We start from the raw sequence: 14,821 nt of genomic DNA, 5'->3' as shown, positions 1-14,821 counted from the left end.
TGTCACAGGGGTTGATTTTGCTGAGGTTGAGGTCCCGCAAGTCGTCGGAGCCGTCGTTGCTAATCCTGATGCTGTTGGAGTCGTTGCAGAGGGCGTCGATGATGATGCTGTTGCTGATGGGGCTGGGATCGTTGGGACCGATGTGGCCAATGAAGAGGCACAGGAAGGCCATTAGAGCTTGTTGGCTCTCTCTGATATATTTCCAAGTTTCTTCGTTATTCCTAGTATCTATTTGCAGACTTGTGTTATTTTGGAACATATTCTCGTAACTTTTGTTTGGATGCTGGCGTTTTTTTCATTTTTGTTGAATTATTGACCCATGGTCACCTTTGCTTATGCTAATTTGTTACGTTGCATCGTCAATTAATTGTTCTTTTGATTTGCGCAATCTTTTGTTTGTTTACGTTGCATTCGTAATCTTTGTGTCAACATGTAGATATGTCGTGGGTTTGCAAACCATTTCGTGATAATATTTGAAGTCTTGTTGGGATGGGATTGTCGCTGTTGTGCTAATCATACAAGATACATGTATATGTCTAAGTTAGTTCATACAAATCAGTTAGCATATTCGCGGCACATCATAAATATTATATCAACTAAGCATATGAATCAATTAACAGATAGAAGGAATACCAGCACCTTGTTCATTTATTTGCAAATCAAATAAGACATCAAATGACAGGAAATTTCTGTTGAGTTCGTAATGGAAAACTACTACCGACATGTCCTAGCGACTTATTTGCAGAAGTAAAACAAGAACAGATAGGAGAACAAATTCACACATGATAAGTCTTTAGGTGCAGGGCATTCCAACTTCGTGGTACTTGTACTCCATTCATGGTGGATAACTGATAGGCCCCTCGTCCTACTACTGCGTCAATTAAGTATGGGCCTTCCCACGCGTCCGCGAACTTCCCGGCTGCTGCGTCGGCTGTGTTTTGAAAGACCTTCCTTAGAACCATGTCACCTACTTGGAATGTTCGTATGTGAACATGCTTGTTGTAACTCTGCGCCACCCTTTGTTGGTACGACGCCAGGCGTACTCTAGCTATGTCCCTCAGCTCGTCTACTGTGTCAAGATCCAGATTGCGCTCGTCTTGGCTGCTTTCTTTAGTTGTCAGGCCATACCTTGCTGTGGGATTTAACACCTCTATTGGCAATACTGCTTCACTCCCATAGACCAAGCTGTATGGTGTTTGTCCTGTCGATGTTTTGGGTGCCGTCCTGTCCGACCACAGCGCCCAGGGTAGCTTTTCAGCCCATCTTCCCTTGTGTGCAGCCAACCTCTTTTTGAGGTTGTTGATGATGATTTTATTGCTGGACTCTGCCTGTCCATTTGCTTGAGGGTATCTAGGTGTCGATTTCACCAAGCTTATGTTGTACTTCTTACAGAAGGCTTCAGTTTTCCCACTAATGAACTGCGACCCGTTGTCGCATATGATTTCAGATGGGATGCCAAACTTGCACAGTACGTTGCGTTTAATGAATGAGATTACTTCCTTGGATGTGACTTGGCGGAAGGCTTCTGCTTCTATCCACTTTGAGAAGTAGTCCGTCATGACCAACATGTACACCTTCTGGCCCGGGGCCTGTGGCATCTTGCCGACTATGTCCATTCCCCATCTCATAAATGGCCATGACGGGATCGAGGCATGAAGGTGTTCTGACGGCTGGTGTATGGTAGGTGCATGATGTTGACACGCGTCGCATTTCTTCACGAATTCAGCGGCATCTTGCTTCACTGTCGGCCAATAGTAGCCCATCCTGAGTACTTTTAGGGACAAGTTCCTACCGCCGGTGTGGTTGCCACATTCTCCCTCGTGGATTTCACGTAGGGTCATGTCAGCTTCAAGTTTTGTGAGGCATCGTTGAAGGAGGCCCGAGGCAGACTTTTTGAATAGGACATCATCTATGACGACAAAACGTGAAGCTTTCATACGGAGGACTCTGGCCTTGTTGTGATCGTTTGGTTGACTGCCGTGTTGTAGGTAATTTTTGAAGTGCATGATCCATTCATCTGTGTTGGAGTTGGGGCCGACCGTATCCATATTGAAGACTGAAGTGGAGCTTTCCAACCTTATATTGGCGGGTTTCAAGATGTGAATGATAGGAACAGAAGTGACCCCGTCGTGTCTAAAGACAACACCCAGTCCTGCCAAGGCGTCGGCCTGTACGTTGCTCTCCCTAGGCACCTGTTGAATTTTGAAGGTGTCAAATGATCGTAGTAATTGTGTTACAATATCAAGATATGTGTGCATCTTAGGGTCTTTTGCTTCGTAGGCGCCAGTAATGTGATTCACAATTAGGAGAGAATCACAATGTATATTAATATGTTTCACCTTCAAATCCCTTGCTGTCATTAGGCCAAAGATTAGTGCCTCGTATTCGGCTTCATTATTTGTTGCTTTGAATTCACAGCTGACTGCATAAGTCATGGTGTCCCCTTGTGGCGATTTCAGCACGAGGCCTAGACCAGTCCCGTTGACGTTTGATGCTCCGTCCGTGTGAAGAGTCCACGGCTGAATTTCCACTGTTGACGTCAGTTGTCTGTATTCTTCTTCCGCCTGTGTGATTAGGTCTGGGCTGAAATCTGCCACAAAGTCAGCTAGGGATTGTGACTTGATGACAGTTCTAGCTTCATACACGATGTCGTACGTACTTAGTCTGATGGACCACTTTGCCATCCTTCCTGTCAGCTCGGGCTTACTTAACACCGTCCTCAGGGGAAAGTTTGTCATCACATGTATTCTGTGCATTTCGAAGTAATGCCTCAGCTTGACTGATGTCATTGAGAGAGCCAAAACCAATTTCTCCAACGAGGTGTACCTACTTTCTGCCTCTATCAAGCTTTTGCTGACGTAGTAGATTGGTGATTGTACACCATCTGTTTGTTTCACCAAGACACTGCTGATGGCATGCCTTGTGACGGACAAGTAGAGGTACAGGTCCTCTCCTGTTGTTGGTTTTGCTAGCAGTGGAGGCGTCGTCAGGTAATGTTTCAAGGCCGTAAGTGCTGCTTCGTGTTCCTCCGTCCAGTCAAAACCTTTATTTCTCTTCAACACGTTGTAAAACAGTCGACATCTGTCCGAGGATCTGGAGATAAATCTGTTCAATGCTGCCATCTTTCATGTTGGTAGGACTGGTTAATTCGAAGATGGCTTTGATTTGTTCGGGACTCGCCTCTATGCCTCTTCTAGTCACCATGTGTCCCAAGAACTTTCCGGAGGAGACGGCGAAGTTGCATTTTGAAGGATTGAGTTTCATGTTGTATGATCGGAGAATGTCGAATACTTCCGTCAGGTGTTTAACATGATCTTTTGCGTCAAGAGACTTTACCACCATGTCATCAATGTAGACTTCCATCATCTTGCCCACTTGTTCTTTGAACATCTTGTTGACTAGCCTCTGGAATGTTGCACTTGCGTTCCTCAAGCCGAATGGCATGGCCAAGTAACAGTAAATCCCTCTCTCGGTGACGAATGCAGTTTTCTCCGCATCTGTTGGGTCCATCTGTATCTGGTTGAAACCACTTGAGGCGTCCAAGAATGTTAGCAGCTCATGTCCAGCTGTCGCGTCTACCATAGTGTCGATATGCGGCAGCGGGAATGGGTCTTTCGGACATGCTTTGTTTAGGTCCGTGTAATCCACACATACTCTCCATTTGCCGTTTTTCTTTTGAACTATGACAACGTTGGCCAACCATTCTGGGTAATCTACTTCCTTTATCATCCCTGCCTTCATTAATCTGGATACTTCTTCATTGATGATCTTATTCCTTTCTGCAGCAAATTTTCTCCGTCTCTGTTAAACGGGCTTGTAGTTGGGGTCGACGTTCAATTTGTGCGTGATTACATCTGCACTGATCCCAGTGATGTCCCCATGATCCCAGGCAAATGCATCCAAACATGTTGTCAGGAATTCGATCAGGTTTGACTCCAGTTCATGAGATAGGTCTTCTCCTACTAACACCTTCTTGTCCCTGGTGTCAAGGCTTACTTCTGTCAATCTCTCTGGTCTTGTCATGACCGGAGTCGGCGTCATTTGTTCTTCGTGTTGAACTGTGGGTTTCATGCAGGCTTTGTAGCATTCCCTCGATGTGCCCTGATCCCCTCGGATCTCTTGTACTCCCCATGGTGTCGGGAATTTGATGACCTGGTGATATGTCGATGGGACGGCCTTCAAGTCATGGATCCAAGGTCGACCCATTATGATGTTGTACGTAGTGTCACAGTCGATAATGAGGAACTTGGTCAGGATGTTGATGCCTTTGGCATATGTGGGTAAGGTGATCTCACCCTCTGTTCTCTTCCTCTCACCGCTGAAGCCTACTAGGGTGGTTGACCTGTTGATCATGTCACTTTCTGCAAGACCCATTTCTCGCAACGTGGCTGTGGTCATGATGTTTGCTGCACTACCATTGTCGACCATTACCCTCTTGATAAGGCAATTTCCCACGGGCAAGGATATTACTAGACTGTCATGTTGAGGTTCCTGCACATGAGTCAGGCCTGACCAGTCGAAGACTAGAGCCGTCGTGTCTTCTACCTGTCTGTCCACTGCGAATGTCTGCTTCCCTCTGTCTCTCGCTGCTCGTTTTGCCTGAGAATATGTTGCTCCTACAATTTCCGATCCTCCCGCTATGAAGTTTACAATTTTCTGGTAAGGTGGTGGTGGTGGTAACTTTGGCGACGCCTTCTCATTTGTGTCGTGTGTTGACCTCTTGTTCGACATGAATTCCGTCAAATGTCCTTTTTTGACAAGATATTGGATTTCTCTCCTCAAGGCCACACAGTCTGAAGCCTTGTGACCGTAATCACCATGAAACTCGCACCACAGCTTGGATTCTGGGTTTGCCTTGGGTTTGTTGCTTTTCACTGGCCACTTTACTACGTCACCCATCCTGGTAAATTCCCTCATCATTGCGGACGGTGTTATCGTGAAACCATAGCTGTCGTAGGTTGGTGGGAGATTTGGATCTTTCCTCCAGTCGGCATACTCCTGAGTGGAGTTGACACGTGTATCTTCCTTCGAATCTCTAGTGTCTCTGGTGTAAGGCCTGTAGTCCTTGGTTCTCGTCGTCAGGATCTTTCGATTTGGTCGATAGTACTTGTCATCACGTTCTCTCTTGTCTTCTTCCAGTCGGACTTGCGCCATGGCTTTGGCTTGGACGTCATCCAATGTCTTGCAGGGGTACTTTGTGAGCTCGTCGTATAAGGGAGAATCCCTCTCTAAACCCCTTCTAAAAGCCTCTATTGCCGTGGGTATGTCACAGTTTGTGATCGTGACCTTCTCGCGATTGAAGCAAGTCAAGTAGTCTCTTAGAGGCTCTCTGAATCCCTGCACGATCTTGTATAAGTCGCTTGTGGTCTTTTCGAATACACGGCTACTAGCAAACTGGAGATTGAAGGCGTCCACTAAATCAGCAAATGTTTTAATGCTCCCGTTGGGAAGGCCCACGTACCACTGTAGTGCAGGTCCAGCTAGCGTTGATCCGAATCCCTTACACATGCAAGGCTCCCGCAACTCCCTTGTGATTGGCACCGTGAACATCCTCTGCTTATACTGCGCCACATGCTCTTGTGGATCAGTTGTCCCGTCGTAGGCCTTCATGGGTGGTACGGCAAAACGTTTTGGTGTCTCCACCAAGGCGATGTTGTCACAGAAAGGCGAGTCCGCATAGCTCAACGGCGTCGCCTTCTCTAGAGGTTTGGGCACCTCAGGAATGCGTTGCACCATCTCCTTGAGGTCATGTAGTTCTTTCCTCATACTCTCTGTCGTATGGCTATGTGACTTGGATGTTTTGTGACTCTTCTTCTTTTTCTTGCTCTCCTTACGTCCTGGTCCCTTGTCATGCACTACGTTGTCACCGTCGTTTATTGGCTCGGTATTTATCTCCGGATTCCCCTGATCTGGGTTCTCCACTTCAATTTCCTCGTCGTACGCCTCTTCGTCCGCGTCTTCCAAGTTCAGACGTCTTGCTATGCTCCTCAAGTTCCCTCTGGGAGTGGAGTTTGATATGACTTCACTGTCGTAAGCTCCTTCTCCAGGGACTGGGCGTGGGACTGCATTGTTTCTCGTTCGGATCTCCAGGCCTCTTGTTGAGCAATCATGTCAGCCTGTAGTTTCTTGATCGTTTCCGCCATTTGTCGCATTGTAGGGTTGTCCCCCTGACTCGTAGAATCCTCCGCGCGTTGATCTCCTGTTGTCATGGTGGCTTACGTTGATTTCTTGACAAATTTCCCACAGACGGCGCCAATTGTTTTTACCAGATTTTGCAGGTTAATTGCCAAGAAAATATATGCTAAACTTAATAACGATAAAGTAAATGAGACAATGGATTGGTGACGCGGAAAACCCGTGAAGGTAAAAACCGCGGGTGGGCGTTGCCCAACCAAAAAGTGTTTCACTAGTTTGAAGAAATTGTTACAGTGTGTTGCATGTAATTGCTACGAGTCTAAGTGTCTGCCCTTCTACTCATCTCTCTAGCCCTATTTATACACAAAGATGCTATTTTGAATAACCCATGTTGCCGTTACTCTTCCTAAATTTCCTCCACGTGCCCTGCATATTCTCCCTATTCTGTTGCAACTGCATCTGATACTTATCCCTTGCTATACGTCCGCCTACGACCAAGTCTTCATCCCGCGTTCCTCACGTGCTTCATCCGTCTTTGCCTTCTGCAGCCCTTGTCATGTCTTCCCGTCACGTCGCACTCGTCATGCCACAGTCGTCAGGACACATGCCAATTTTGACGTCATAACATCTTCTATAATATAATCATGTGTAAGATGTTAACTTACAAACTTCGATATACGCATAGTTGAAAATTACAATGATGTCTATTTTCAGTTAAGAAATAGTACGGATGTATAACTGAGAAGAAGGGAAGGGATTCAACATACTAGTATACAAGGAAATTGCAGCGCCAATACTTATGTTAGTATAAGGAGTTATGAAAGGGCCACCAAGTACAAGGGAAGGATGGACAGTGACCATATCAATTCCATTCTCTTCAGCATATTTCCACCCAGCTTTCTCTACAATAGTTTTCGCTACCACATACATCTGCAATTCATGGGTGTACATTTTGAATTTTAACTAGAAGTTACTATTTAATGTTGTGTTTGGTTGGGAAGAATGGAATGGAATGACTAGAAACATGGGCGGACCCAGGAATTTTTTCCTGCCCGGGCTGGAGTAAAAAATAATAATAAGTGAAGAAATGTGTCAACTAGCCAAAAAAATAAATAAGCCTCTTGTGGTCAGAATATGAACGGTATTTGTGGTCACTATTTTTTATATAAATATATAATAAATAAAAAAATAAAATTTCAACATTTTTAATCAAAAAAATTGCAAAAAATTAATCATAATATCACAATTGGTCCCACCGTGAAATCATATTTCTCCAAAATGGTTCTATATAGAACCAAATTTAAAAATCAAAAGTTTTAGTTGAAAGTGTTCAATTATTTATCCATATATTACTAACTGTTACTCCCTTCATCCCAGCAGGTTGTTTACGTTCACGGCTTACACTCCTATCAAGTACAGGTTCATAACGTTTTTTTTAATATTATTTTGAATAAAATTTTAAACGTCAAACTTTTATTTTGGAAAAAATTTAAAAAAATACTAGGGAACTATACTTTATAAAAATCTCAAAATACTTGTCAAAAAGTAACGTAAGAAACCTGCTCGGACAGAGGGAGTAGAAATTTATAAATAAATTGGGAAAAATAAATCAATATTAAGTCTAAGAAACATATAAAATACTAAAATTATTGTACCCTTTTACAGAATAAACATGAATGACATACTCAAAACCCATATTAAAATTTTAAATAGCTATAAAAAGATGAAAAAATATATAATTTTGTATTATATACAATCCGTCTAATAACAACTTAGAATAGTTACGTACTTTAAATGTTCAACCTATACTTTTATCCAATAAAAACAAGCTGAGGAGCGTTATATTATATTTTTTAATTTTTATGTGTAATACAATTATGGATCAGGCTAATTAAGAAGGATCTTATTTTTTTCCACCCGGGTTGGACTGTAACACATATATAAATATTAATTATGGATCGGGCTGAAAATTCACCCGGGATGGTGTTAACCACGGTCCGCCCATGCTAGTAATAAATGAAAATAATAGAGATAAGAGGAAAGTTTTGAAAAGAATTATGTGAGTGCAAAATCTCTAGCACAGGCGGTAGGGAATGGAATGGAGGAATGAACGAAATTTATAAGAATTTGCCCATAACATAATGGCCCTGTTTGGGGATTAGCTGTTAGCGGTTAGCTGTCAGCGGATTGAATTAGATGTTTTGACTAGCGGATTGAAATAGATGTTTTGACTAGCGGATTGAATTAGTTGTTTCTCGTAAAACTGTTTGGTTAATAGCTGATTGATTAGCTTTTTCTGACACAAACCAAAACCTCTAACTCAAAAAGCTCCTTAAAGTAGCTTTTTCAAAATTAGCTTTTTGGGTCCAAACCTTTATTTCAATCCGCTAACTACCAAATACTTGTATTAGCGGATTTTAGTGGTCAAACGTCTAACTCACCCCAAACCTCTAATTTTGCCTCAAACCTCTAACTTCCAAACAGGGCCAATATAAATTTCATTTTATTCCTTCCTTATTCATTACCCCAACCAAACACAACATAAGAAGCGACAATTTAAACCAGACGAAGGGGCAGAGAGAGAGGCTATTCATTGAATACGTGAAAGTATCAAATTTTTTTAATATAGGCCGAGCTGCATCACATATCTATGCATGCAACATTATTAAAACCAATTACGAAAGATGAGCTTAGAACCGGTGAATTGTAAAGAGTAATTACACAGCCGTACATCTTATGCAGGTAGCATAAGTCAATATCAGAACAAAGATCCTCGGTGAATTCGGAAACTGGTGGTTGAGGCTGCACGGTAATCGTTCCTGCAGTTGAGGTGTAAACGAACCTCTTCACAGTTTTGGCCTTGGAGCATGATCTCATAATGCTCAGTATTCCATTCAATGTTGTTGCCTCTATCTCTTCTTCCTGACCATAAATCATTTATTAAGGCCCAATATATTCAAAGTTGGAAGGCACTTTTGTTTACGACAAAGAGTTAATTACACTTTGTAACCCCTAGGTTTGCTCCAAACGTAATTTAGTACCTGAACTTTAAAACGTGACAATATGCACCCTAAACTTAACATTTTCGTGCAAGTTGTAACCCCTAATCACTATTCCATCCAAATCTGCCGTTAACTTTAACTGTTTGAGAGGTAACAGTGTCTATATTAGTTTCTAATAGCTACTTTACATCCCGTGACCTCTCAAAAATTATGTATTATATTTTGAAATTATTTCTGAACACACACAACGATGTAAAAGAATTTAAAATAATTTTTAATATATGTATCTAGATTTAGAATCTAAATTTTTTTTTTACATAAACGATGTAACTTATTTTAAAATTTTGAAATAAATACATTATTTTAAAACTTATTTTAATATTTTTTACATCGTTGTGTGTGTTTAGAAATAATTTCAAAATATAATACATAAACTTTGAGGGGTCACGGGGGTAAAGTAGCTGTTAGAAACTAATATACACACTGTTACCTCTCAAACAGTTAAAGTTAACGGCAGATTTGGACGGAATAGTGACTAGGGTTACAACTTGCACGAGAATGTTAAGTTTAGGGTGTATACAGTTTGCGGTACTACTTTAAGGTATACTGTTTGGCGTTGCGGTTGCAGACATCAACAACAGTTTTTTGATGAAAAGCAGGTGAAAAACTGTTTGGTAAATCTAAAAGCAGCTTTTCTGAATAGCGGCTTTTGGCTGAAAAGCTGCTTTTAGAAAAAGTAGATCCTCCCATACTTTTGGAAAAAGCTGCTTTTCAGCTTTTGCAGGAAGCTTTTGCAGATTTCAATATCAAATCTCACCAAAAACATTAAATTTTTATCTTATAACTCAAAATAAGTACATATCAAAAAAATTACCAAACAGTAATCTGCTTTCTATAACAACACTTTTTTACCAGCACTTTTTCTGACAGTACAACAATTTGTAACGGCAATCCCAAAAAGACCCTAAGTAAGCCTATTTTCTATTTATAGACCAAATAGGAAGAGTGTAGATATATCACCCCATCTTGGCGTTGGTTTATAAGTTCCACAGGGGTGGCAACATGAAAGACACCTTCGCAGCCCTGAATTGCATCATCATAGCCACCTTCCTTAGCTAACTCAGCTTTCCACAAGCTCAAATGTGTACTGGCGTTAGCAAGCTCCAGGAGATGCTTCACTTTCTTTTCGTTGCCTGTACAAATCAATATAATGTTTAACATACAATTCTTGTTAAAATACAAACATATTTAAGACCGCGCGTTATTAACAAGCAGACATTTGACGTAGAAACAAAATCAGAAACACTGTGCGAGTAGAAACGTTCATAATAACGTATATGCTTGATCAACTGTACATATACCAGGATCACGGACGGTAGCTCGAACATGATATCCTCTTTCCAGAAGTGTCTTGACAAGCCAGGATCCTATGTACCCTGATGCTCCTGTCACGCATACTGTCCTCTTTTCCTCCATGCTTATTATTGAAATATTGCGAGCTAGCTACGGACTGTGGCACGTCTAAGCATAAATATGTATATATATACGTGCACATAATTGTGTATAGAAAATTTGTACATATTAACATGGGAGTTGGGGTTTTAACTGAGATTGTTGATGTAAATACAGGAGGCTCATTCCAATGATTTCGAAAATAATTCAAAATTTTTAGAAAAATAGAACTTATCAAATATTATAATTTGAAAATGCCTTCCAACAATTTTGAAATGGAAAAAATTAGTCTTGAAACTTTCTTTTAATATGAGAAAAGGTAATTTTGGAACTTTCTCCATCTAATAATTTCGAAACTGAAAAAGATAATCTTGAAACTTTCTTCTAATATTCAAATTTATATTTCAAAAATTCCAAAAAATCTGAAAAATAAAACGGAGTTTTCTCATAGACGCCACTTAAATACCCCTCACTCCTCCGTTATATAAGTATATTGATCGATGATTCATACCTAACTACTTGATCCGTAGACTATCTCTTTGTAAAATATTCTATTTTGTTTCCCATCTAGCTACTAAATATTACTCCCTCCGTCCCATTCAATTGTTTACATTGGGGGACGGGGACTCGGCACACATTCTAATATTTTTATAAAATATAGTTTGATAAATTATTTTGAACTTTTTTTTTCTTCTAAATAAAAATTTAGTATCTAAATTTTTATACAAAAAAGAAAAATTTGAATTTTTTTATGAACTATATTTTATATGCGTGTTGAAATGCATGTCGAATAATGAAAAAAAATGTATATAAATGAGAGGAGCGGATGGAGTAATAAAGCAATGATGCAATTAAAAAATATTAATGTAATACATGCACCAATAATACATCTCAGTGACTGGACATCTAATTAGGTGGGGTTACAACATTCATTGACCAAACAATATCCCAATTGCGGGTTGTACAATAATTCAATTTAACCGATCAAAACCTCTCTTCGCCGATAGGGTTTCATAAGCTCCGAAGCTTCTTTGACACAAACTTTTTGTTCCAACAATTTATTTATATTTTTCCCCTCTAATTTTTTATATTTCAAAACTTATAGTAGATCTCATCTCTTCTTCATTTTTCATCTCTTTTCACATTTTTTTTACTCCACCGTCTTCTTTTCATACAATAAAATTAATGGATTTCATCACTCCACTCACTTTTCTTTCACCTTTTAACTAATTTATGCATATTTTTTAATATTCATGCCCAACACATTTGATAAGAAAAGGGAGGGACGAAGGGAGCAGCTTATTTCATGCCAAATGTTAGTATACGTGACGGATATAAAATGTCAATCAGCCGGTTTGGATTATTTATATATCCCTTCCGTCCTATCAAATCTTTTCTCAGAGATTAGAAAACATATTAGTTACAGCAGCATGAATAAATTATAAAGCGCAAGAAAAATGAAACTCATTAAAATTTAAGAAAGATAACATACTTTAAAAAAATTTCACAAATTTGTTTACCAAATTATGTGACAGATAATTGAAAAATTGTGATCGGATGATTGATGTATATACAAGGATGGTCACATTATTATTAAAATAAATGCAACCAATTAGATTCAACACATTATTTGAAAAAATAATTTGAGATACTTTTTACGTACCTGACATTTTTCTTAAGAAGTAGATAATAATAAAATTTATTAATATTGGATTAGGATTCTCAAGATTCGAGGGAGCGAAATCTAGAGAGAGAAAATTTAGACATATTGAACGTTTCTTTGGTCACAGTTTTGACTAAAAGTTATTACCAGCCCGACTTATGATTTAACGTCACTAGCCCGACTTATGATTTAACGTCACTCATGACTTAACGTGACATATTTGATAAGTTAGGGGTTTAAAATTTTTACTAGCATAAAAGCCCGTGCGAGGCACGGGACTCTAGTTTTTGCTGTATTTTAAATAATATTCATATGTCATTATATTGTTCTTGTACGGACCTTGAGTTTGTATTATGTTTTAAATAATATCCGTGTGTCATCATATTGTTTCGAGCGTAACTATTACGTTTTACTTTTTGACAAAATATGTAAACATGAAAAATGTAATATATGCAAGCTAATAGCATTAATAGTAATAATAAGTACTATTCCCTCCATTCTATTTTATATGACCCTTATTCTTTTTTGAGACATCTCTAAAATAATGAACTTACTATACTTACTATTTTTAAACACTACTTATCACTATTACACACACTACTTCTCTATTTTATACTCTTTTATATTGAATAAACACTATTACACTCACTACTTACCATCACTATCTCAAATCTATTATTAAATTTTGATATATTCCACCACTTTACCCACTTTCCAACTAAATTTCCTCTTTTTTACTACTTTTTTCTTAATCTCCGTGAAAGTCAAATAAGATCACCTAAAATAGGACGAAGGGAGTATATTTTTAAAAACAATTATAGATCAAAAACTACATTTGAACTGATATTTCTATATTCAAATTCGTTAGGATATAGAGACCATCATCATATTATCAATGTTCAAAATTATATTCGAAATTAATACTGAAATTTTAAATTTTAAATATATTATACCTCATTAAAAGAATCTGTAATTTATTGTTGAAATTATTAAATTATTTCAACTAATATACCATGATTTTGATAAAAACCTGTTTTTGATATGTGAATTACGATATCCTAAATCATGATTAAATGAAGATGTGTGGTCCGCGTTGCCCTACATTTATTTCTTCTTTTTTGAGCGTACGTTTGCATAATTATTAAAGTGATACATGATGGAGCAGATCATCAACACATTCTTTTTAGCATATGTTGCACACATTTTGTATAAATAAAAATTGAAACATGTGTTGTACGTAAAAAGACACGTACCTTATTTTATTATAAAAGTATCAATTGAACTACTAACCATATAATTGCACCCCAAAAATTTCTGACACCTTTGATGTGTCTTATCCTTTTATTTTTCATATCAATTATATAGTACTTCAATGTATTATATTTTTATTGTTAATTTAAAAATATTTGATGAATATTACTTTGATACAGTATGTTATAACATTATCTCGTTATAAAATTTTAATTTTCTATAATTAGTTTTTTGAGCTTGTCTATTAAGACTTTTAATGATTTTTCATGTAATCGTTATAAAACAGATCTCAAACAAATAATTTTATGGAATTTCAAATAGCAAAAAGAGAGTAGATATGAGTTAGGCATCATGAAGTTCATAAAACCATAAAATATTTAGTTCAATTAGTCGTGTAGTTACTTTTTTAGCTTTGTGCAAACTCACATTTTTAATATTTTGATACTCGTATTTATTAGGAGTGATCAATGTGGCATATCATGTTCAATTGTTAAAGATCAAGTTATATATTCGATATTTTGAATCATGAAAAAACTATTCTTGTTCTAGTCCCGTTTAACCAGATATTAGTTTCACCGTATCGCATCAGATTATCCGGTTCAGAATTAATTATATTTTATTAGTTTAATTTGTAAATGATTAATTTAACTGTAGTTTGAATCATTTTATTTAACTGGTATGTTATATATTGGATGATGGCATATTAAAAATTATAGTTTTAAGACTTTAATATATATAACTTATTTCTCTGTGTTATTTTATTTAACAAAGTAAAATTTATAACTCAAATCTTTTTAGTAGTTCTCGTAAACGCGTTTTATTATTATATGGTTGACTTTTGATTAACAATATAAAATTTCCTTAAATTCACCTTCATATCACAAGTTATAGTATTTCAAATACATATATCATCAAAATTATATCATTTAGATATATTTTCCGACACCAAATTTGATGTATTGTCACTATCCTTATATCTATAATTTTTTTAAAAAAAGATTTAGTTACACATCAAATTCTGAATTCATAAGTTTAAAATAAAAAAAATATTCTACATAGGAATATTCTTTCAGTCACCTTATTTCGTGTTCTCCAAAATATTGTAATCTCTTTGTAAATTGCCTTTTATAATAAAAGAAATTAATATGACATAGCCCATGTTGAAAGCCCATCAATTTTTCCTTTCAAAGATGCTCAGTTAAACCTCAGTTTTTGTACTTATTTCTCACATTCATGACTTAAAATTTCTATAATATTGTATCGGTGCTCGTTTAAACTATTAAGTTAGATTTGAATTCGAATACGAATTATATCTATT

This window comes from Daucus carota, chromosome 5, assembly GCF_001625215.2.
Source record: "Daucus carota subsp. sativus chromosome 5, DH1 v3.0, whole genome shotgun sequence".
NCBI classification, from domain to species: Eukaryota; Viridiplantae; Streptophyta; class Magnoliopsida; order Apiales; family Apiaceae; genus Daucus; species Daucus carota.
Note: the sequence above shows the minus strand (reverse complement) of the source record.